Source organism: Stegodyphus dumicola, chromosome 1 (genome assembly GCF_044657685.1).
Source record: "Stegodyphus dumicola isolate Sdum_Otavi_A_Nest chromosome 1, ASM4465768v1".
Classification (NCBI taxonomy): Eukaryota; Metazoa; Arthropoda; class Arachnida; order Araneae; family Eresidae; genus Stegodyphus; species Stegodyphus dumicola.
In genome coordinates this window covers 169737964-169764547 of record NC_140768.1, presented here as the reverse complement: position 1 = coordinate 169764547, position 26584 = coordinate 169737964, and the positions used below count along the sequence as shown (strand labels likewise).

Genomic DNA, 26584 nt, shown 5'->3' with positions numbered 1-26584 from the left:
ATCGGCCAGTAGAACGGAAGATATAGAACTGTCTCCCCCCCAGCAGTGTACATATTCTAATAACTGATATGGATAACATCATCATGAAGCCTCTACATTCAGTAAAATCTGAAACAATATTTACAGTGGCTGCTACAAGAATGGTTATTTATAGTGGCCTTTTAAACATATTTATTAAAATAAAAAATATTATATTATTAACATTATTAAAATAAACGACAGAAAATATAAGTATTCCTTCAGTATAGTTAAATAAAAAATTTAAATTTTAATGTGAACCTTGTCCCTGTACCACTTTACTTAACATCGCAATATCAGGGATATAATTTGTGACTCTCTGTTTGATACATGATTCTGAATAACCAATTGTTAAAGAACTTCTTTGTGGACTCAAAATATTTTTCATATGAGAAAAGATATGTTCACACAGATATGTGGAAGCAAAAGCGGAAAGCACAGGACAATGCAATTTTCTTCAAACAAATTAAATTTCTTCGCCATTGACATAGTTTAAAATATATGTCGATTTAACGTTACCGTTATCTTCCAGACATTTTCGTAATTCCATAAATTTTGCTTTCCATAATTGTAGAGATGTTAGTTTATTAAGTTCCATTTCAGGATTTTCAACTTGCAGCCACTCAAAAGTTGACAAATTTGATGGGATTAATAATGTGTCTATTAAATCTGGTTTGATTAGGAAGGAAAATACAGTATACAAATTTCAAAGTCTTCGCACTTTTTGGAAAATCCCTCCTTAAGTGCTTTCAACGTAGATTTGAAGTTCATCTTTGTCTATGTATTTGCAAGAGCGTTACATTTGGTAAGTACTAATAGGTACTAGTATTAATATCACAGGAAAATATGTTAAATTTTGTAGCAAAGCCTAAATTCAAGCACTGTTTGGCCCTTTCTTTTCAATCCTTAGTTCATTGAAATGTTTAGCTATATCCGTCAGAAACATTCATTAGCATAACCATTCTTTACTGTTTAATTTGGGGAAATGTTGATTTTTCTTATTAAGAAAAACTTTAATGCGTTCTATACATGACACAAACTTATTTAAAATATTATCTGCATAATCGATATTCCGCATATTCGCTTTCCACTTCTTCTAAAAGAGATTTAAATTGCCTGTGTACCAGTGAAGAATGAGATACTATGTAATTAACTATTTTAACAACAGTATTCATTCCAGAAATTAAGCGATGTGACGAAATCAGACTTTCCAAACTAAACAAATCTACCAATGATTGAGCAGAGAGGTGAGACCAATCTACTAATCTACCAATGATTGAGCATCTATCAACAGGCATCTACCAATGACTGTTGACCAACGATTATCAACAGGCATCTACCAACGGTTATCAATAGGCATCTACCAATGATTGCTGACCAATCTACCAATGATTGAGCAGAGAGGTGAGACAGGGCTATTTATCTTTACCTGAAGGAATTGCACAAGTTCCTGAGCAAATATAAAACTTTTAAAAGAAGTCCGGAGTTTACGCACAAAATAAACAACATAACACTTCAAACACACAGGTAGATTTATAGCTAACTATAAATTTAAGATCATACCTGGAAAAATTATTTTATGTCCGCCGATTTCCATCTTAATAGCAAAGTTTATCATAGATGTTCTTATCTAGTCCACAGGATAAATGAGACTAACACACAGAATATTCCGGAGAGTGAACGGGAGTACCACTAATGTCATTTGACATTGTCTTTACACAAGATAGAGTTCCTTCTGAATTAATTTGGGCACTCGGTCACGTCGAGGATATTCCGCTGATTTCCTCGAGGGAGAAGTCGAAGACCGGAGACAACCTCCTTTATTCCTACTACGAATTGGACGGAGAGGATTATTCCAGGGTTCTGACAAGCTAATTCAGTCTTTCGCCAAGAAGAAAGGTGGTTAAATCTCTCAAATCATAGATGAAAAATTTTTACTCAGTCTTTGCTCCGCAAGCTTACTTTTGGCTTCGCAGGGCGGAGGTCTCGGTCTCCTTTCAAAACCGAAACCTCTTTTGCTTTGTCGCTATTCTTCTTCCATTGAAATTGAGGGCTATTTGGAGTCATTTCCTCAAAGTTCCGCTTTCTTCATCCATTACTACATGGTCATTTTGCTGTCCGTCCACTTCGTCATCTACTACGTCGAAACGGAGGTATTTATTCACTAATGGGTATATCGCCATGCTCAAAAAAGGCACCAAACTCAATCCATGACCACTCTCCAACGGCAAAGGAAATGTTTCTTTACCTAAAAAGGCAAATTGCCTACAGTTCACGAAGTTTTCATATTCAATACGTGGAAACCACATCTTTTAGAACTCCTCTCCCCCCCCCAAAAAAAAAGAAAAATTTAAAACCATTCTTCGATTTTTCACTCCTGTCTAGAATGGTCTCTCGTGTTCTTTGTTTAAACTTCAGGGGAGTAACATAATTATTATTTACTTGACAAATTTAAGTAAATAGTTAGAAACCAGGTCTTCCAATTAAAAATTTAAATAAATAAGGAATTGTAAATTACACATGTAATCAATCATATTGCGATATTTTAAAATCGTGCAAAAAAACGTTTGGTGTAGATTTTGAATAAAACTATCGATTTCGAGGGCGACCAAACACAGATTCCTCTCCTTCAGGGAAAAAATTGCTTTCACTTCTGAAGAACATGGAGCTTTGTTTGACCGCCTTTGAAATCGATAGAGTTCTATTCAAAAACCAATACGAAACTAAGATTGTTTTATTGCCTAATTTTAAATTATGATTGAGTTGAAGATTGTAACGTAAGGATGTTGGTTTTATTCAATTAACAAAGAATAAATAACAAACATGCTTTCACAGAAGACTTTCTACGTGAATTTACACGTATTTGCGTTGCATATGAGAAAACTCCCATTCAATCAGTCCATTCAACAGGATTTAAAGCTGAAGAGAACTTGACCATTCGGCTACTATATTCTTAAACAAAAGGAAATATAATTACTGAAAAATTAATGCCAATTTAGAGTAAAGCATTTAATTAAGTACATTCTGAGTTGACTAACTTCCATCAGCACTAATAATAAAGACATATATATATATATATATATATATATATATAATTATACAAAAGTTCTATAAAAAAACGACTTAGAAAAAGGGATTTTAAAAATTATAACATAATCAAAAATTGTCACAACAAAGTAAATAAAACATAATCAAAAATTGTCACAACACGCAACATTTGATAAATGCTATTCAAGTATTTAAACTTCGAGCATTAAAACATGGAATTTTTTTCGACAAATAATTATCAATTAGAGAAATTTGAATTTCAGTTATATACCATTTACGTTATGTTTGTCAATAGAGTAGTGGCTTCAGCAAAATAATATGAGACTTGAAAAGAAAAATTTAAAAATAAGTATTTAAAATAAATTCATTTTGTAATATGCATATAAAATATAGTCAACATTAATTATAATTTATTTTGTTAACTTTGATTGCAACTTCACTCCTCGTGTTCATCAAAGAATACTACGAGACTTACACAAGTAGTAAGTTATAACATTAAAACAATTAATAAACAACTGTATAATATCATTGCAAATGGGAGGAAATTAAAAATAATGATAAGTAAAAGAAAAAAATATTAATCGCATCTTTATCGCTGTCGACAACTTAATAATAACCTGAATTTTACAGCAAGTTTCTCTGAAATGCTAATTTTTTGTAGTATTGCAGTGAAAAAAGAAAATCACTAAATATTAAAATGCGCATTGATTTCAAACTACTACAAGAATTTTGACTGCAAATTGCACTCATCATTAATTCGGTACTGTTTGAAGTCTCTCTTTTAGTTTTCTTCATAAACAACAAAAGACGGCCAATCTTATCTTGCCTAATCTTAACGTTGCCATTGTTCGCTTTGAAATCCTTGAGTTTGTTAATAAAAAATTCGTTAAAGTTTTACAAAATATGAAATCGATAATAAAACAAATTCCAAATTTCAAATTTGGGCTTCCACGTGCCATATTTGTAGAAGGATTACGTCATTAAAAATTCGATGGCTCTATGTACCGTTGTTTTATCACAATGTGAGAAATATATATATATTTATGCAGATTTTTCATTATTTAGTTTCTTCAAATATAATGCAGCACTCTAACATTTGATGGCAACAGTTTGAAAAGTGACACTGACATTCAGAGTGATTTGACGCAAAATGGCAAATCCTATGGGACAAAGCCCCTTTGGACTAAGACTTAATAGTCCCGTAGCTGCTAATAATTTTTAAATGAAATCTTGAAATTTTCCTTAGAAGCTTGCAATTTAGTTTCTTCAGTAAGAAACGCTCCACGTCCTTGAATGCATAGGAAATAATCGATTTTATTCTTAGTCTATAGACCAATTTAAGAATATATATTTTGACTCCATAAATGTTTTTAGAAATTTTAAATAATCTTGATTATACCTCCTGCCTGAGAGATACGAAGTATGATACTTACACTGAAATCTGTTATGCAACATAACTCTTAAATACTTTATTGCAGTAACTTCTATAGGAACGTCCTCAAATGATAAACTTATTCTGCAGTCAATATTCGTCTTTTTATGTACCATCACAACTTTGCTTTTGAGGGGCTTGGATTCAATTTATAAAGTTTAGACCACCCTCTCCAAACTTCTTCAATATAAATCTCACTTTTGTTAGATCCCGTACTTCTCCTAACTCATCTAATTCAGGATTTTGCTTTTTCAGCACATTTATTAATTCGATGTCTCTAATATTATAAGGTATTTCTCCCGCCTCCTTAGAGTGCCTTCGTGGTGTAGTGGTCTGCACGCTGGGCGCGTATTCCAGAGGTCCGTGGTTCGATTCCCGGCGAAGGCGTTGCCCATTTTTCAAAAAATACCTAATGTCTCTACAGTGGAGCCCGAACTTAAAAAAGAGTGGTGGTTGATGATTCTCCACACCCAGGATTTGGCGATTGGGTCCCCTAAAACACCAGACGTCCTTTAAAAGGGGAGAGTATATAAGGCATTTTTCCAGCCTTCTTAGCGTGCCTTCGTAGTGTGGTGTTCTGCACGCTGGGCGCGTATTCCAGAGGTCCGTGGTTCGATTCCCGACGAGGGCATTGCTAATTTGTCATCACTCCTACTTTAAAAATAACCTAATGACTCTACAATATTATTTGGAACATTTAGAAGGAACGTGGTACTTCTACCTTTAGCAGAAGCGGATGTTAAATTTGGTTTATTCAATAAAGCTTCTTGAACCCGTTTCTTATCTTCTTCTGAGGAGCCCTTTACAAGCATCTTTTTAACAACACATTTAATTCCTCCGGCAGCAACCCTTGCTTTTCTTGGGTTGAGTTTAGACTTAAACAGTCTTCACCTCTTCAGCTGAGCAACAAGAGTCGGTTGATTAAATTCAAAAGTTACACTTCCAAATAACGGGCCAATAAGTCGACCGCTTCAGCCGCGGCCATGATCGCAAACACGCAAGCGCGATTCGGATCGATGTATTCTCAAAATAGGATGGATAGGCATGAATCATGTAGAGATTTTTTCTGTTCTTATTATTTCTCTGTTTATTTTTACAGCGTTAAAAGAGCAGAGAATTGGAATGAGAAGACAGAATATTGCTTTTAAGTAATCTAGCTGGTATACTGGTGATCATTTATAATTAACTGTTTTATTGCATCGTGTTTTAATTTTGTGCATTTATTTATTTACATATTCGTAAAAATACAACTGCTTTGCCCGATTAGTTTTACTATACATACATTATTTTAAACAAAACGTAATAAATGAATTTTATTTTATTTTCGTTTGATATAACTGTAATTCTAAATATTCAATTATTATATTTTGTTGCATGACTTTAATTATAATATCATTATTACAATGAATTCTAATAATTTAATTAGTGTTGTAAATAATCATACTATTTATACGAAAACAAATAGTTATTAAATTTATATTACAATTAATAATAATCCTATCGTTTTTATATTTCAACTAAAATATACATCTGCAATGTTAATGGCTTTATTCGTTGGCTGTGAGATGGTAATGCTAAGTTCTCCTTTCTCAGCTTCCATATCATAAAGTGTAATGACCTTATGTAGCGATTTCTTAGCATCGCCATTGTGAAATGCCTTGTTTTTACCAACGGAACTCACTTTAACGATATAAACAAATTATCCCTAACAATTACACAAAAGACCACAATATTGGCAAGTTTCACGTTAAAATCAACTACGACCTAGGAAACTCCTGAGCAAATGTAGCCGAAACCTATTGACCAGATTCCTTTTTCTAATACGAAAAGAATATATCCACTAAAGAATATAGTCTCTTTCTAAGGGACACTGGCTCGTATACACGTTACACATCTTGCTGATAATGAATTTTACCTCTGTCAGTATCCTTTAAGAAATACTTAGCTAACATCTCTTCAAATTTTACATTTGACGACCAAGTTTGAAAATGTTTTCTAAGCACAACAATGCCAAAGTATTAAATAGTAATTTAACAGTGTATAAACTAATTTAATTATAAAATTTTCTTTTACAATAAACAACATAAATAAGTTTACAGACAAAAAACATAAATTTCATCGATAGTTCGCGCATGATCGAGAAGAATTAGAATCACATCGGTAAAAGCTCGCAAAATTGCATACTTTTTAATACTCGTTGGTTGATGTCATGACCCCGGAAAACCAGCGAAATGATAAACCCAATATGTCATTAATTTATCAAACAACAAACAAACAACAAAATAAGTCAAACAACAAAAATCAGCATTAATTTTCAAATTTAAAGCTGATTTTTGTTGTTTGACTTCTAAATTAATGCTTTTACGACGTCTTATTTTACCTTAATATATCATGTCATCACAACAAAAGTTTATGGAGAAGGCTCACTACAAATGGAATGATTTAAGATTTAGATATGTTTGAAGTCATATTTAAGATTCAACAAACTTTTTATTGTTCTTTCACTTGACTCTCTCCAATCATTCACATCCAAGTTTGTTTCATCCAAGATTAAATAGGTTTATCAAAGAGATAAAACTATCCACGCACAGAACATAGTAACCTGAACATGACTAGATGAATATCTCTCTGAGAACCAAAGTTAACCATTTTATTCACTAATTTCAGTTCATTCGATATTTACAAAATACACTGAGTAATACGATCGACCTTCAATCAAATTACCCCTAGTGGAGAGTTTCCAGCTCTTCGCGAAATCCGCTCCTGTCGTCAGGTTGAAGTTATCCGGCTGAAGGGAAGGCAGCTCGTAATTAAATTAGTAGATGTCTCTAAAATTTTGCATTTTGAATGAACTTCATTTACATATTTACCAACTAAGGATTAGCGTATTTGATGAGTGAAAGCCATCGGAAGAGTTCTTTATGACACGCTAGAAAAACTACAGTATAAACTAATATTAGTTTTTAGACAAAAGATATCATAAATGAATAGTTAAGGAAATCATTCGGAACTGACGAAATTCTAACTTAAAATAATAATACTTATATAATTTTACAACTTTACAAGTTTTTAGCACGTCGTACTTCTTCATTTCGTATACGACTATTGTTTTCGTTTTGCGATTCTGCGTCGAATCATTCTTAATGTCCGTTTCGCTTTTCAGATTCTTGCCACTAAATATTATCGCCTTGTATTATATTTGAAGAAATTAAATAATGAACAATCTGCATAAATGTATACATGTTTCTCGCATTGTAATGAAGCAACTATACCTACAGCCATCCAATTTTGAATGACGTAATCCTACTGCGAATAGGGGCATCTGGAAGCCCAAATTTGGAATTTGGAATTGGTTTTATTATCGATTTCATACGTTGTAAAGTTTTAACGAATTTTTGGTTAACAAATTCAAGGATTTCAAGGCGAGCCATGGCAACGTTGCACAGAAAACACATTTTTATCTCCAGCGTGAGACCGTGTATCGGAAATTCTAAAGATAGGCTCAATTTAAAATTATTTTGTGATACTGCTCTTGAACTAAATTTTATGGTTTAAGTGCGAAGAACATGAAATTTAATAAATAAAGATAATACATAAAATATTAAAAAAAAAGTCCCTTTGGACGTAATTTAAAACCTGGAACCTTTCAGATTTTTTCTTTTCTTTTTTCAAATATTAAACTTGTTTTACTAAAGGTTTTATAAAAAAAAAGTGTGAACTCTTAGGAACATTTACCAGATTCCATCGAAAACATGTAATTTTCAGGGCATTTTGTTTTAATGTGGAATGATATTAAGACTGTCTGTTTTATCACTTTTTATCTCCATGGATAATCCGTGTTATTTTCAAAATGCGGGGTTTTTAAAAATATTTTGCTCTTCTCTCTAACAAAATATTCCTCATCAACTCATATTTTAATAATTTCGATGAAGAACACAATATTTACTTAAAATAAGCCAACTATACCAAATCTACTGATACTTTTTGTTTATGTTTACGACATTCTTTTCTGTTTTACTTTTAAAGTTCATATCAATGATAATCAGTCAATTTGCAGTAAAATTAGTTTTAACCTGAGAGATTTAATTATTGTAAAAAATTTCAAAATATTGATGTAACATGTTATTCCCCTTCCCTTCAAGGCGGTAAAACAGCTGAATCAAATTCCAGCTTTACTACGAAAAACATCAAAAAGAAATAACATAATAAATAATAAAAATTTAAAGTACGTTTTACTTCTCAATAAATATTTTATCACAAAATAAATAAAAGAGTTTTTCTCAATCTTATTGGTGAAAACTGAATTTCATTGGAACTTCGAAACGTTAAGCATACCAGCGGCCGGGCGGTAAGATCACTGGAACATTGGTAATTCGATCCGTGATCAAGGTAGGCGAACGGGCTGTCTGCATGACAGTTTTCGTAATTTTTCCCGATTTATAACGTGAATCGAGCCAGTTTCCTTTTAAATATCCTTCACAAAGGCATCTCTCTCTCTAGGCAGATAAAGTAGCAGTTTTCAAATGCTTTGTCAAAAATCTAATCCAATTGAAAAGGTACGTTTTATTTTTATCCTATAAAAAAAAAAGAAAAAAAGAAAAAGAAAGAAACTAAACAATGGGTGATTTTATAATGCATTTCACTTCCAAATATAGTTTCATGTAGAAAAGAAAGTATATATAATGAGCCACTTGACACATTTTATATTTGAATACTGTGTCAAAACAACACCTTCTCGTGGCTGTCAGGAAGCGGAATAGTAGAGGAGAGGACAACATTTAATACATTCACAATGGAATGTTATAAATGTGTGGCAAACAAAATTCATTTTTCAAATTTCTCTCATGAAAACAGAGAAAACAACTTTTCCTCTGTTTTCATGAGAGAAAACAGAGTTATAAAAAGTTTTATGTTGATTTGGAAGCCCACTAAATTCTGGGGCCCTAAGCCTGGATTTTGTGGGCCTAGATAATAAGCAGATCCTCTTAACGAGGAGTGGAATTCAGCTGTGCACCATTCTATATTACATTATCAAGACTTAAATGCAAGAGAACACTTGAATCAGGCTCCTCATCCTGCGTGGAACAGATAACAATTTCATGGCTTGTGATGGCATAATATGGCATTATTTCAAAGTGAGAACAAGCGAAAAACTGATTATCATGTGAAGCGTGAGTCTTGGAATAGCGATCAAATGTATATAGAGAGATAGAGGGTGTTCACTTTAAAAGTGTTTATAAATTCCCTTTTAAAGTGTTCACTTTAAAAGTGAACTCTTCGTAGACACAATATATACATATTTATGAGACGTATTTCTTAACGGCATATGTTCGAAATGACTTCCACCCAATTCTACCTATTTTTCTACACGTTTCGTCATGTTCCAAGCAACTTTAAGAAGTTTCTTTATTTACAATATTTTATGATAGCAATATTAATATGATAGCAGTGCTATTTAACTCTCCCTAGATCCGTGTGTTGTTTATACGCATAATTTGAAAAGTATCCCCCCCCCAAAAAAAATTGTACATGGTCTGAGTTCAAGATCTATAGTTGGCTATAGACTTTAGATCTGGGTGAAAGCACACAGTGGAATTGTCGAAAATGAAAGGGCAGACACCCTTGATAAAATGGTGGCACTTGAGGATGGGAAGGATAATTTTGACATCCAAGAGTCAAGAACATTGCTGAAATGGAAAACTGGATTTATACAGACTGGAATTTTTGCTGGGAGTCGTCTAATAAGAAAAAACATTTAATTAAAAATATAAAGTTAAACAAGAAGATGAATATTATAAATAATGTTGATTTAAATCAGGTACTGACTAATCATGGGGGTTTCCCAACTTATTTTAATCGGTTCTATCTACAAAATAATTATAATTGCTTAATATGTGACTAGTTTGGGGACGCCAGGCACATCGCCGATGAATATACGCTTACCCGGAGTGCAAAAGAGAAATATAAGGAAGAATTTAAAAGGAACTATTCAAATTTGAAAGATTTTGCAGAGACAATAATGAAAATTATAAAGACGAACAAAGATAGAACTGGAATTCGAAAATGAGACTCAGATTTGGACCTTTTTTGTTTTTTCTTGTATTTGTTTTTTTCTGGCCAGTCCCAATTTTTGATCATACGGCCGGCTTATGCCGCCTAGGAGGATCGGGGCTGTGCCTTTATAATGTTAATGATAATGATAACAGACTTTAAGGGGTATCAGAAAACCCTATACCGACAATGTTAAATTGGCCATTTTTGATGTACCTTTTCTCTCAAAATCTGCTGTAGATACTGTCAGGACTTGTGTTTCTCTTGTTTTGCGTTGGAAACATGAATGATCCTGAATAGGAACAGGGAGCTTACTCAAGCTATGTTCAAGAAGGTGTGAAGTAGACAACACAAGCAGGAAGGGTATACGAAACCCCTTATTTTCAATCTTTTACAGGCACTTCCGAACTTCGGAATACAGAGACCAACCACTTGTGATTTGAGCGTAAGAATATAAAAACTACTAACTAAAACTCTAACTAAAAAGCTAACTTTTATTTAGTATACAAATGCCTAGCACTAAGACTGGCCTTTATTTAAGAAAGGTACGTATGTAGTACGCCGAGCTGCTGAAACTACGATACGTCTGCAAATATCAAGAGGGCTAAACCTCTGGCCTTAAAGGCAACCAGAAACCGAGTGAAAACTCGTAAAACTACAGTGGCAAGCGGCTTGCTTCCTAAAACTCCTTCTCTCTCTCTCTCTCTCTCTCGTCAAAAAGCCACAACTTAAGTACTTGGGCGTTAGCAAGACAATTTGCATAAACAAGTTAAATCATTTAATTCTGGCCATAAGTAGAAAATAAGAAGTGATAGTACAGTTTTAAAATAAAATAAACGTTAGTAAAACTTAGGATCCTTACAATACAAGCTTGAAATTTTTCTGTAATTAAAGTATACCTATTTGATTATACTGAAATGAGCTTTTAAACATTTTGAATTTTAGAGTTACAGAATATTTTGTTAGGCATAGTAAAATTTAGCACTTTTCTCACACAAAAAAAATTAAAGAATTTTTTTTCTACGTTTATTACAAAAAGCTCATTTCAGTAAATATTAGGGAACCTAATAAATAAGCCATAAAAAGTTTAGATACCTGTGAGCAATAGTTCCTGAGAAAAGGTATATCGAGTATTAAAAAAAATCATGTTTGGAGAAAAACGCGTTTTTATGTAAAAATCCTCATTGATCAAAGCAGTAGATGACAAATTAAAACTAGATTTTTTTACATTTCTAATTTTCATAGAGATTAAAGAATGGTATTTTAAGAAAGATAAAAGTGTAGAGAATTTGAAAATGCAAAAATCCGAAATTACAATTTTTTGAAGATTTTGGGGTTCCAACACCCCTTAAATATAATTCTGATATCAACAGTCTCCTCTATATCTTGATGTTGGAATCTGCTGTACGAACGTGTCGCACAATCTAGCTCAGTGGTTCTCAAACGCTTTTGCTCCAATCATCCCTTTCATCGTTGCTATGCGATCATTTTGCCCCTTCTTTTCCAAACTCGAAAAACATGCATACATTTTTTTAAATATTAATTATTTTTAATATCTTTTATACACAAGGACAAAATAAGGAAAATGTTAATAAATACTAAAATTTGAATAAACGTAGTTTTTTTTATTCATAAGCTAAAACTAAATATTGAAGGAATAAAAAAAAGGCACACCCCCATTCCCCCTTGAAACTATGAAAGCCCATCAGGCGGGAATTTCTTCCTGGTTAAAAACACCTGATCTAGCTATACCCAAAACTAATGCATACTCCCTGCAGTACAGGAATGAGCTACACAGTATCTTGGTAGACTTCAGTGTCCATTTGTTTTTCAAAAAATAAGAGACTGGTTATTCGTCGCCCTGACATGAACCCAGTTTCAGTTAGGTTCAGAGGAACGTCGACAAACAATCCAAGTTCTCAAATCTCTATGTTCGATAATTTTTGTTACAGATATAGTCATCAGACGAAACCATGCCTCATCTGTAAAAACCACCTGATATAAAATGTGTAAAGCTCTTACAAAACGATAGTCAGAGATGCAATACATAGTATCACAATATTCGATACCTGCTACCGACAAAAACTCATCCATCACTTTTTGTTTCTGCAGAATTATTCTTCCCATATCAAACTGCTTTATAATCTTCTAATAAGAAAGGAAACAATATAGGAATCGCAGAACCCTTCAAATAAAATAGGCACAAAATTATGTACTTTCCTTATGTGCGATCCATTGTGTACATCTAATCCTCCATTTAAATAAATGGCATTATAAAGGGCAAAGTGAATAAATTTACTTTCATAACAACAAAATCCCAAATGACAGGTAAACATTGTTATACTCGTAATGGCAAAACAATAATCGATTGTACAGTAGAAAACGAAACTCGCTTGAACAGCTGCTGAAAGAAAGGTTATATATATATATATAAAGAAGAAAGTATGTTTGTTTGTCCTTTAACTCAGTCACTACTACAGCTATCGTCACCAAACTTTCTACGATTCTTTTCTGGGTGATGGAGAAGGTCAATTTTCACGTTTTTCCCACAAAAAAAAGGGGCTAAAATCAGAAATGTTAATTAAAAACTCGGGAAAACGATCATTTTCGCTTTCATTTTTCCCAGTGGCAACAGTTTCGCAAGCTGGAGATGAAAATCTGCTTTAGTTTCGTTGCTTAAGTTGTTGCCACTGCTCGCTTTCAAATCCTAGAGTTTGTTAATAAAAAATTTCTAAGTTTTACTAAATGAAAATAGCATTGCCAAACATTAAATACATTATTTCCAATTCCAAAAACTCGTGCGAAACCATTTCGACTATTCCCATCTTCGTACGACTTTAATCAACCGAGATATTAATTAAAAAATTATTATTAATTAAATAATTAAAAAATATTATTTTCGCACTCATTTTTCCGAACGGCAACAGTCTCGCGCGTTGGAGATAAAAAGGCTTGATTTCGAAAAGTGTTGCTTTTGCTCGCTTTCAAATCGTAGAGTTTGTTAATAAAACATTTGTAAGTTTTACAAAATCTCTCTATATAAAGAAGAATGTCATGTTCTTGTGTTTTTTCGTGTTACTGATTTCTAATCAATTATGATACATTTTTTGCCACATTTAATCGACTGAAATGGAATATAGGTTGAAATTTCAGTTTTTAAGACCGTTTGATTAAAAAGACGAAAATCATTAACAACTGCGTGCCATTACTGCTGATATAATGAGAGAGAATTAGTTTATTTTTCGATCGAAATTTCTTACGTGGGTTCCATATAGCATCAGACTGAAAAATGTATGATTATGAATCGTATATTTTGCATCGTTATTACAGAAGGATTACAGCAAGCAGTATCGTTCTCTCTGTTGTTTTAGATACATTACTCTCAATTTAACTTTACTGGCATCGGGTACTTCCGCTCATAATAAAATAAAACATCAGCAATCATTAAAATCACAAAAATGCTCAAACAATTTTCATTTAAACTTGGTTTGAACAAACAGACGTTTTCTAAAACGTATTTTATGGGAACACCAGCAGTATTTATCACAAAATACAGATAAATTTCAACTAAAATAAATCTCCAATTATTACAAGAGAAGAATAAAATTATACTAAAACTGAATTTTCCTTCGAATTGTAAAATTAACATTCGGGTAACTGTCATCGCAGGAACAGTAAACCCCAAACAGAATTACGGTAGACAAGGCAGTTTGAAGCATCGCCACGCAGGCGCCGCAACATCCACAGCGCTTGCGTGGAAAAATCCGGCTGCCACAATACCCCTTCATCCAGGCGGCAAGTGAAAGACGGTAGATAGCGATTACAGCGATCAGGTCTCGTTTCGTCCAGCTGCGTCCGGACACGCCGGACGCCGCATCCCAATCTCATTCATAAAGAATTTGCCAAAGGAATACGCAACTGATCTGTCGGAGAACGCACAACAGGTGAGAAAACTCTGATAGTCGTAGTAGAAAAAGAAATATGCATGTAATTTTTCGAAACTGCCTGACAAAGAATCGAATACGGGCCTTATAATCTTATAAAGTATGAATGTCTAGACTCTCGGGCGCCGCAAAATCTAGGTCAGTAGTGTCCGTTTTTGATTAAATCCGCCTATCTCAAAATATTAGGAATTTTTTTTCCACATAAATCAAAAATGAAAAAGAGTACAAGAAGAGTTTTCGAGAAAGATATATTAACAATTTATCTTAAAGTTTCTGCATACTGCAAAAAATGTGGTACAAACAAAATAGCATTATTATAATAAGAACAATAATAACTATTTAACAGAGGCTTGATACTATTATATTACGTAAAGAATAATCAATGTTTACAATTATTAACATAAATTAAATTTAAGAACTTAATTTTGACAAAAGTTCAGAAACAAACATTCTCAAAGAAAATAATTTAATAATTTTAAAAATGGTACATGCCTTCTAAAAATCTATAATCTATAATATGGAACACTTAAGAATTCTTTTGATATAAAAAGGAAGTATTAAATATAATTATTTATTATTAAGTAGCATGCTATTTTTTATGAAGTAAGGAATGTAAATATGCATAAAAAGGCTAAAAAGAAGATAATTAATTAAAAATTGCAGTTTTAGTGTTATGTATGAATTTTATTTGAAAACCAGATTACGTATGCTAAATTTTTGTTTATTCATTTTTAGCACTGTTAAAGTATCTCCATAAACTATTCCTCATAAATTTCGTAGCTTCTGTTATGAATAGCTGTTATTTGAAAGAAATTTTAAGGAACCAAACAGTTCGGCTTTTAAGCCTTGTTTAATACCGAATTGTAGTCTTTAGTTTTGATGGCACAAAGCATCTCCAAACTTCTTTGAAAGTAATTCATTAATTTCGATTAAGTTAAATGCCTTAAAAGGTATCTTTTTCATGATCTGAAATTCAGATAATTAATTGCGAGCTTTTTCGTGAATGCTATTCTTCATTCTTCCAAAAACTTATATAAAGTGTTCAAACAATTTTAACGCTAATTATTTAAGAAATTATCCCATTTATGAAAAATCAATTGCAAGTTTTAACAATTAAGTTTCCTGTTAACTGTTTGCTATTTTCACGTGTTTACAAAAATGGTTTTGCATTATTGAAATTTATATTTTAACAGAACATTAAAAGTAAACATCATGAATTTTTTAATCAATATTCATCTGGAAAGGATGAATGAAATGATGGCTTTTTGATGTCAGCAGCAATTTTTAAAATAACAATAGATAAAAATAAAAAAGATGAGTTAATCGTCACTGAAGTCGCACTGATACCAATAAAAACCGGTATCCATTTCTAACATCAAAATAATATAATATCGAAACATGGAAAGATTACAAATCGTTTTCATTGCATTGTTTAAATTGTATTTTTCAATTTTGAATACTTGAAAAGCTCTTTTTTATCCCATTTGAAAATATTTCCCTTTTGAATTTTTTATAAACCTTAATGATAAAGTAAATTCAATATTTCTGTTCACAAAAGCAGCATGGACCTCATTTTAATAGTTACATGACTGAAGTTTTATAATGAACAAAATTCAGTTTTCATGCAAACAACATCGGCACCAAAGTCGGTAGAGCAGCAGTAGGCGACGGAATTTAGAGGTGGCAAAATTTTGAATACAGATAGGTGTACAAGTGGGCCAGTATTGAAGCTGCAGAGATTGCATTGGGCGATTTGGTTTATTTGATTGCGGCAAAGCACTCGAGGGCTCTCTGTGTAAAGGGAGGAATACCTTCGTGGAAGACTGGCTGGTGTACACGTTACACATAAAAAAAAAACCACGAAAACGCCAATGCAGCCAACACGTTCGTCAGGATTCGAAACGTGGACCGAACTCTCAGCCGATGGTGGGCCTTTGCATCGGGCGGCAAAATGTCTAGCGCCATTTAAGTGTGTAAATTACTTTGAGTTTAAACTCTCATTTAAAATAATACAAAAAATTCTCTGTTGATTGCTTATTTGTAAATTAATTAATGTACTCAAATTTTATATCTATGAAGGGAAAATTGATTGCTCAGATTGTAATCTATTTTACTTTATATATCCATATGTAAATTTTCCGCAAAATATATGATGTCAATAAAAATCAGTTTCAGAATTTTTTATACGTATGTGCCAATATTATAAAATGCATATGCGCTGATTCTGTATTTCTATAAAAATATTGCTTCAGTTCTCTTACTTAAAATAAATACTTTAAAACTGTTTCTTTGTTTTGAAATAACGTTCGAAAATATAAATATTCTTAAAACATAATTTTCGCAAATATTTTTGATGAAATAAAATGGAATCTTCTTTTCACAAATTGATATAATTCGTCACTTGGTCAATCCAAAGATGTTTAAATCATTTTTTCTTTATACAAGTCATGGTTCATGTATTTTGCGAGATAAAGACAGATTTTTAGTAAATCTTTAATCAAGGGGTGCTTAAAATTCGAGACAGTTTTGCAAATGCTTCGCAAAATACGTAAGATTTTTAAAGCTGATGTGAATTTCTAAATAATACATTTCTAAATAATAATCTACACTGACTAACTTTACACGCTTTGGATCACTAGAAAATTTAGATTTTCATTTGAAAACATAAAATTTGCTTCCACAGAAAGGTACTTAAAGATTCAAACTTCAAAATTCAGAAAAGAGAGTTCATTTATTTTTTAATGAATTTCACAGATCTGAAATTTGCAAATCAGTTTATTTAAGTGAACATATATCCTTATGTGGTACATATGAACATATATACAGTGTGAAATATATCCTTATGGTTATTTGACAGGTTAGAGATCACAGCGCTGTCGGAATACGAAAATAGTTAAAAGTAATATAATGGCTCTGTGTCACTTTTTTGAGTTAAATGAAGCATATAGATAGTATAACTCCAGCTTTCTGAATTCCAGAGATTCGAAACGTCAACTATCCAATCGTTTGTTCGTCTTTCTAGGTTTAGTTAACCTACCTGCTGCTAATTAACTTTTAACGCTTTTGTTGATTACAATAATATTAAAAGATAATACAGTATATCATGCACTTTTAAAAAGTTCTCAAGTTAGTTACGTACTTATAAAGAGTGGCTATAAACGTTAATGGGAAAATAGTTGTACATTGTACGTCGTGCTGTTGCTCTTTCTTCGTTCTGTAAGTAATTTTATTATTTTATGTTAAAAAATAATTAATTAATTTGGCTTTAATTGAATATAAGGTGATTATGAATTTTCATTTAATTTTTATTTAGTACCGCAGAATTAAAAACGGAAAAAAAAATCTAAAGGTTTCAGATTTTAAATTACCAAAGAGGCGTTTTTTTAACGTTCTGTGCATTACCTTTATTTATTAAATATCATGTTCTTTGAACTTAAACCATAAAATTCATAGCAATGACGCAAAATAATTTTAAAATGACCATATCTTTAGAATTTCCGATACAGAGTCTTACGCGCTGAAGATAAAAATGTTTTTTTTCTATAAAGCGTTGGCATCGTTCGCTTTAAAATCTTTGAGTTTGTTAATCAAAAATTCGTTAAAGCTTTACAAAATATGAAATCGATAATAAAATAAATTCCAAATTTCAAATTTGGTCTTCCACGTGCCCATATTAGTAGGAGGTTTACGTCATTCAAAATTATATGGCTCTATGTACCGTTGTTTCATCACAATGCGAGAAATATACATACATTTATGCAGATTTTTCATTATTTAATTTCTTAAAATATATATTGCAGGACTCTAACATTTGGTGGCAACAGTTTGAAAAGTGATTCGCCATTTATTCTAATTTAATTCAACGCAAAATCGCAAAACGAAAACAATAGTCCTTCAGAGACAAAGCCATTTAGGACTAATAATGTGTTTAATTTTATACCCTAGTAAACAAAAAAAATTTCACGATTTCATTTTAGTTTAAAAATAAATGGGTTATTTGTTTACGCAAAGCAAAAAAGAATTTCAATCTTTAATTGTGTCCAAAAAAAATAGAATTTCATGTTTAGTTAAACAAAAAAAAAAAAAAAAAAAAAACATACTTTTTTAGAATTATAATATTTATAACAAAGGCCAAAAATGAAACAAAAATAAAAATTATCTTTCCTCAGTTACAATTAATTATATATTTGGCCTGGAGAGGAGAAAGACAGGAAACAATTCTCCGGAATATCCGTGACAGCTGTGAACTAGATTTCTAATCTAAATTTCAAAAATCTATCGCATATTAAAAAATAGTGAAATAAATAATTTTTTTCATAACAATATAGAAAATATAACGAAGTAAGTCGCTTAAAAAATGCCAGCTGCGTGGATTAACAAACCTAGAATTTTATATTTAACTTCTCTACATGTGCTTAAAAAATAAAATCAAATATAAAAGAATAAAAAGTAATTATAAATTTTAATACAGCTCAATAATTCTAGAAATTCAAAACTGATGGACTCTCCATAAAGTCATATTCAGATTACTTCCAACATATATTTAGAACATGTATAGAAACTTACCAAAAATACAGCTCGCTTTCAAAGGGCCGTCTTGTTTAGAAAAAGTTTTAAGGGTGTTATTTTATTCTAATCGATTTAACTAATTTTGAAGTGATTTGGCAAGTACAAGTAACAGCATCGAAAGATCAGGAACCAGATAATGAAGTGCAATTTATCTTTTAATGATATTTTTTTTAAAAAAATCAGTTAACGGCTTTAAAATGCATGAAAGAGATCTTTTGATTCCTTTCTCTTTCTGTTTCTTGAATACATTGGCTATTATCTTTAAAGTTATCCTAAAGAGACCTAGAAAAACACATTTATTACCATGTATCATAAAAAAATTGCGTACACCATGATTTTATAGGATTTTAATAATTTTTCGTTAAATTTTATATTTAAAGCACACAGTGAAAAATAATACATGAAATTAAAACGATGCAAGTTTTACTCACAATTCTTTTATGCGATTTCTCTGAACATCACTAACATCATAAAGATAGATTTAAAATTCCGTGTCATATTTGTTCTAGTATTGTTGTCTTCAGAATAGCAATAATTAGAATTTTCTATATTATGTAAGTTTATATGCAAAGGTCGCAGAAATACAACAGTTCTAATATATACCTAATAAAAAAATCCGAAGGAAAAAGAGTTGGTGATCATCTCTAAAAGCCAATTTACTGAGCAGAAGGTCTGGAAGTAGGCGGACAGTTAAAATAAACCAAGACATCGGAACCACAACAATTTACATGGTGGCAATTACATGGCACTGGCATTAAAGAAAGAATGACATTCCACTACAATTTAATGATACAGCGATTTCCTTGTTCAATTTATTAAAATCCAAAATGTAGTAAACGTCAGAAACTTTCCTCTGTGTAGATTGTGATCCGTGATCCAAAAATCAATAAAAACTTTAAAAAACAAAATCTGAAATGTTTCAGATTTTAAATTACGTCCAAAGGGGCGTTTTTTAACATTTTGTGTGTTACCTTTCTTTATTAAATATCATGTTCCTCGCACTTAAACCATAAGATCCAGTGCAACAGCAATATCGCAAAATAGTTTTAAAACGAGCATATCTTTAGAATTTCCGATACAGAGACTCACGCGCTGGAGATAAAAATGTTTTTTCTGCACAACGTTGCCATTGCTCGCTTTGAAATCCTTGAGTTTGTTAATCAAAAATTCGTCAAAGTTTTAAAAAATAGGAAATCGATCATAAAACAAATTTCAAATTTCAAATTTGGTCTTCCACATGCTCATATTCGTTGGAGGATTACGTTATTCAAAATTCGATGACTCTATGTACCGTTGTTTTATCACAATACGAGAAATATACATACATTTATGCAGATTTTTCATTATTTAATTTCTTCAAATATAATGCAGGACTCTTAACATTTTGTGGCAACAGTTTGAAAAGTGAACCGACATTTATGAGTCCGACGCAAAATGCCAAAACGAAACTAATAGTCCTTCGGGATTCAAATCCCTTTGGACTAAAAAAAAAAAAAGGATAAAAAAGATAAAAATCTGAAAGGTTTCAGATTTTAAATTACATCCAAAGGGGCATTTTTTAAACATTTTGTCTGTTACCTTTATTTATTAAATATCAGGTTCTTCGCACTTAACCATAAAATTCAGTTCAAGGGCAATATCGCAAAATAGTTTTAAATTGAGCATATCTTTAGAATTTACGATACGCAGTCTCACGCGCTGGAGATAAAATTGCTTTTTCTGCACAACGTTGCCATGGCTCGCTTTGAAATCCTTGAGTTTATTAATGAAAAATTCGTTAAAGTTTTACAAAAGATGAAATCGATAATAAAACAAAATATAAAATCGATAATAACGTAATCGATAATAAAACAAATTCCAAATTTGGGCTTCCACATGCCCATATTCGCAGTAGGATTGCGTCAATCAAAATTCGATGGCTCTATGTACCGTTGTTTTATCACAATACGAGAAATATAGATACATTTATGCAGATTTTTCATTATTTAATTTCCTCAAATATAATGCACGGCTCTAACATTTGGTGGCAACAGTTTGAAAAGTGAAACGGACATTTATAGTGAACCAACGCAAAATCGCAAAACGAAAACAATAGTCCTTCAGGGACAAAGCCCCTTTGAACTAAAAAGAATTATAAAGACACAAAATTTTCAATGTACAGTAAGGCAATTATCACAGAAATGCATGATACCAGAAAAGATGTTCAATGGAGGTTCAACGAATGATATTTTATAATTTTTTAATTACCATTGTGTTTTTCAGACTGCGTGAAGGAAAAAAAGAGGAATATCACATTAGAAAGAGAAATATCGCAAATGCTTTATCTTGCAGGATTATCTGTAAATCCAGTTATTTACCTGTCCCCCAACCTCCCCCCTCCCAGGTTAGGAATAATGTTTCGTCATCAGAGATGTATGGAATCAGAAACATTTCTGCAAGTATCATTCAAACGTGCTGTTGCATTACATCTTTTCGCATTGTAAGTTATGTTAGATCGTGTCTGTGCGCATGGGACTTTATATAGAAAAATCGCATTATTTTAGGCCTAGGAATAAGAATTAATTTGAATATTTCAGGTCACTCATATTGAAAGTGATGGCTTATTGAAATATTTTCGACAAAAGTTGTCAGCAAGAGAGGAGCAACATGGAGTGATGCATTATCCTGCAAGAGTGTCTCAGAATCGAATGGATGTCTTAAAGCTTAAAAATACTGTTGATTTGTAACAGATCAGCAATTCAAAAGCATATCCATGCATTCAGGATTCCGTGATACAGTCCTGTAAGAAAATCTACACAGATATACTTCTTTTACAAATTCGTAATTTCATTAATTCTGTGCTAATTACATTTCGTTTTATAGTATAAAATCACAGAAACAAGACTTCTTAAAAAGTTTACTATTTGTTGAAATACCATGAATCAAATCCATACATTCTCAACAGGTGGAGAATTATGTTCATTTGAAATTAGGCTAATCAGTTTGAATAAGCTTGAATTTTTTTCTTTCACCTTGCTCTTCTATCGGAAAATTTATAAGGCATTTTCCCGCCTTCTTAACATGCCTTCGTAGTGTAGTGGTCTGCACGCTGGGCGCGTATTCTAGAGGTCCGTGGTTCGATTACCGGCGAGGGCGTTGCTCATTTTTCATCTCTCCTGCTTTCAAAAAAAAATACCTAATGTCCCTACAGTGGCGCCCGAACTACAAGGGTGGTGGATGATGATTCTCCACACCCAGGATTTGATAACTGGGTCCTCTAAAAACCCCAGTCGCCCTATAATAAAACAGGAAGTATATAAGGTATTTCTCTGGACTTTTTAGCCTGCCATCGTAGTGTAGTGGTCTGCACCCGGGGCGCGTATTCCAGAGGTTCGTGGTTCGATTCCCGACCAGGGTGTTGCTCATTTTTCATCTCTCCTGCTTTCAAAAAAAAATACCTAATGTCTCTACATTGACGCCCGAACTACAAGGGTGGCGGATGATGATTCTCCACACCCAGGATTTGGCGATTGGGTCCTCTAAAACCCCAGTCGTCCTTGAAAAGGAGGAGTATATAAGGTATTTCTCCGGCCTTCGTAGCACGCCTTCGCAGTGTAGTGGTCTGTACGCGGGGCGCGTATTCCACAGGTTCGTGGTTCGATTCCCTGCGAGGGCGTTGCTCATTTTTTCATCTATCCTGCTTTCCAAAAAAAATACCTAATATCTCTACGTCTCTACAAACTGTGACCATATGATGTTCCGAAGTTTTTTTTTTTTTTTTTTTTTTTTTTTTTTTAGTCACTTTTCAAACTGTTGCCACAAAGTATTATCGCTCTATGTTTTTTTTTAAGAAATTAAATAATGAAAAATCTGCATAAATGTATGTACATTTTTCGCATTGTGATAAAACATCGGTATATAGAGCCATCGAATTTTGAATGACGCAATGCTCTTACGAATATGGCATGTGGAAAACCAAATTTGAAATTTGGAATTTGTTTTATTATCGATTTCCTATTTTGTAAAACTGTAATGAATTTTTGATTAACGGACTCAAGGATTTCAAAGCGAACAATGGCAACGTTGTACAAAAAAAAAAAAAAAAAAAAAAAATTATCTCCAGCGCGCGAGCCTCTGTATTGGACATTCTAAAGATATGCTCATTTTAAAACTATTTTTCGATATTGCTATTCAACTGAACTTTATAGTTTAAGTGCGAAGAACGTGATATTTAATAAATAAATGTAACACACAAAATGTTTTTTAAAAAAACGCCCCTTTGAACGTAATTTAAAATCTGAAATATTTTTTTCCTACATCGAAATAATTAAAATTATTTACAATTGTCAAGGCGTCAGTTTTAAGACTTTTTCGAAAACCTTAGATTAAAATATATCCTTCAGTGAATGTACCACCCTCCGAATAGAAAATCGTAATTCCCACTTCAGAGCATTCAGTAGGCTCATTTTTATATGCACTTCATTAAATCAAAACCTGCCGTTTTTAATTAGTCTAAAGAAACTGCTGCTTGATAATTTAATATTTTAAAAAAGATTTTGCGTTAGAACTCCCGAAAATTCTATATTCTCTCGTAAAACTAAAGACGTGGAGAAACAAGCTCCGATGCAGCACGTTTTGGGAGACAATTAACATAAACATGGCTACCCTTCATTAAGCATTCGCATACATCAAATTAAAGCTTGGCATATTCATGAGTGGAAATTCGTGTAAATCCGTGGAGGAAAAAAGACAGCGGGAAGCGAAATGATTAAAATGCCTTATGAAGCGGGAAGCAGGGCAGTTGTAATTAATCTATTTCTGAGTTTTCGTTCCGTTTGCTGCGATTCAGCTGTAAGGTGAATGCGAATTGAAGATGGAGAATCCTTAAAAGAGCAGACGTTTATCTTTCATATTGACAGAAGGGAAACGAAGATGATTTTAAAAGATACTTGCGTTATCACAAAGAATGGTTCGAAAGATTCCGCACAATCAAAGCTTCTAGTTTGGCAGTTTAACTGATCAGTATCGATTAAAAATTATCAGTTAATTGGTAAAATAAATTATCAAAAATTCGTAATCGATAAATGAAACATTTTTTCGAAATAAGCGATCATTTTGTAATACGAAATATACGATCATTTTTGTAAGATAAATTATGAAAAACAAAAAATTTTACTATCACAAAATAATTTACTATAACTAAAACTACTTAAAATTAATTGCAATAGTTTTATTTCATTGCTATGATTTTTACAAGCTTAGTTCCATTATTTTAACTATTTTTCTTTGTAAAGATTCCAATTTCAGCTCTCTTATTACTTTCGCATTTAAAACTGCACCAAAAAAAAAAAAAAATTTTTAAGAGTATGTTTTGAAATTAAACTTGGAATTAAATTTACTTCGTCGGTAGCGCCTAAACCACAATAGAATAAATGCAATCTTTAAAATTCACTATACACTGACTACCAATAAGTATTTGGACACCTGTCATAGAAAAGAAAAACTAACTTTATTCAAAATCAATAGTTGGTAGAGCCTCCACGAGAGGTAATTACAGCGTGGACCCTCCGGGACATACTTTCCACAAGTCTTTGTATGACAGTTAGTGGTATTTTCTTCCACTCGGCTTGGAGAAGACATAGAAGTTCCTTCACCGATTTTGCACGGGTAATGCACCCCTGAATTCGGCGATGCAACTCGTCCCAGAGGTTCTCGATAGGGTTCAGGTCTGGACTCTGGGCAGGCCAGTCCATTCGATGAACTCTATTGGCACCATACCAAGCCTTGGTTAACGTCGAAACATGACAACTGGCATTGTCGTCCTGAAAGTAACAGGGGTCCAACCCGTAAAACTGCCATAACGTAGGAAGCACATTGTCATCCAAAATAGTGCAGTAGGCATCGGAGTTGAGCTTACCATGAATGGGGACCAAGGGTCCCAGCCCATACCAAAAGAAACACCACCAGACCATAATTCCACCTCCGCCGAACTTGACAGTTGGCACAATGCATTCTGGCAGGAGACGTTCTCCAGGTAAACGCCAGACATAGACCCTGCCATCCGAACGGTAAAGGGTGAACCTTGATTCGTCACTCCAAAGAACCCGTTTCCACTGATCTACGGTCCAATTTCGATGTGCTTTGCACCACATTAACCGAGCAGCGTGGTTGGACTTTGTGATCAAAGGCTTATGGGCAGCAGCACGACCATAAAAACCAAGCAGATGTGCTTCCTTACGGATGTTATTCATTGAAACAATACTCCCGGATGCCTGTTGAAACTCCTCGCGGATGAGGGCCATCGGTTGGGTGCGGTTCTTCCGAATTTCTCTGGACAGCACTCGTCGGTCTCTATATCCCAGTTTCGCTGGTCTGCCGACTCGGGGCACATTCCGACAATCACGGTTCACCTTCCACTTCTTAATCACATAGGTCACTGTCGATTTTGGGTACTTCAGATCACTAGATATGTCCCTTAAGGATCAGCCACATTTGTGATACCCGATAATTATACCTTTCTCGAAATCAGAGAGCTGCGAACTGAGAGGCATCTTGCATGCGACTAAAGCAGATGCAGTTTCCTACACGATATATACCGGCGGAGTCCGTGACGTACCTTAGGACCGCAGATATCGTCACTTGCATAGGTGTCCAAATACTTATTGGTAGTCAGTGTATTTGTTTACCACAGCGACACTCTGGCCCTAGGTTCACTTAACAGCGTTACATTTCATTCATTTTTACTTCCTTGTACGAAGTAAAAAGGCAGTATTGTAATCGCGAAAAGTTTCAGGCAGCATATTTCAACGAAAATATCCATTTTGACCGCTATCGAATGCAATTTAACGATGTTTTTGCGTGATATCTGCACGTTTTTCAGATTTTAAATTACGTCCAAGAAGCGTTTTTTTAACATTTTGTGTGTTACCTTTATTTATTAATTATCATGTTCTTCGCTCTTAAAGCATAAAATTCATTTAAACAGCAATATCGCAAAATAATTTTAAATTGAGCATATCTTTAGAATTTCCGATACAGAGACTCGCGCGCTGGAGATAAAAATGTTTTTTCTGTGCAACGTTGCAATGGTTCGCTCTGAAATCCTTAAGTTTGTTAATCAAAAATTCGTTAAAGTTTTACAAAATATGGAATCAATAATATAACAAATTCCAGATTTCAAATTTGGGCTTCCAGATGCCCATATTCGCAGTATGATCACGACATTCAAAATTGGATGGCTCCAGGTATCGTTGTTTTATCACAATGCGAGAAACATACATTTTATGCACATTCTTCATTATTTAATTTCTTCAAATAAAATACAGGTCAATAATATTTTGTGGCAACAGTTTAAAAAGTGAAACGGACATTCAGAGTGATTCGACTCAAAATCGCAAAACGAAAACAATAGTCCCTCAATGACAAAGCCCCTTTGGACTAATAAACACATGAACTAAAAAAAATCTTAAGCAATCAGCATGAAAACATTTTAAACAACATATAATTCAGAGTATGTGACTGTGTTAAAAAAAATGCATAGCGC

The 26584-nt window shown here is 32.8% G+C and overlaps 2 protein-coding genes across 4 annotated transcripts in view; one reads left to right on the top strand and one right to left on the bottom strand.

Moving 5' to 3' along the window:
- The window catches only part of LOC118190648 (mitochondrial inner membrane protease subunit 2-like), a 293811-nt gene that overhangs the window by 177216 nt on the left and 90011 nt on the right, over positions 1-26584 (bottom strand). The window lies entirely within an intron of this gene.
- Positions 14338-26584, top strand: part of LOC118190643 (leucine-rich repeat neuronal protein 1-like) — a 44793-nt gene continuing 32546 nt past the window's right edge. Inside the window, exon 1 of the mRNA XM_035361394.2 lies at positions 14338-14493. The gene's annotated coding sequence lies outside the window, so the exon portion shown is untranslated. The remainder of the gene's footprint in view (positions 14494-26584) is intronic.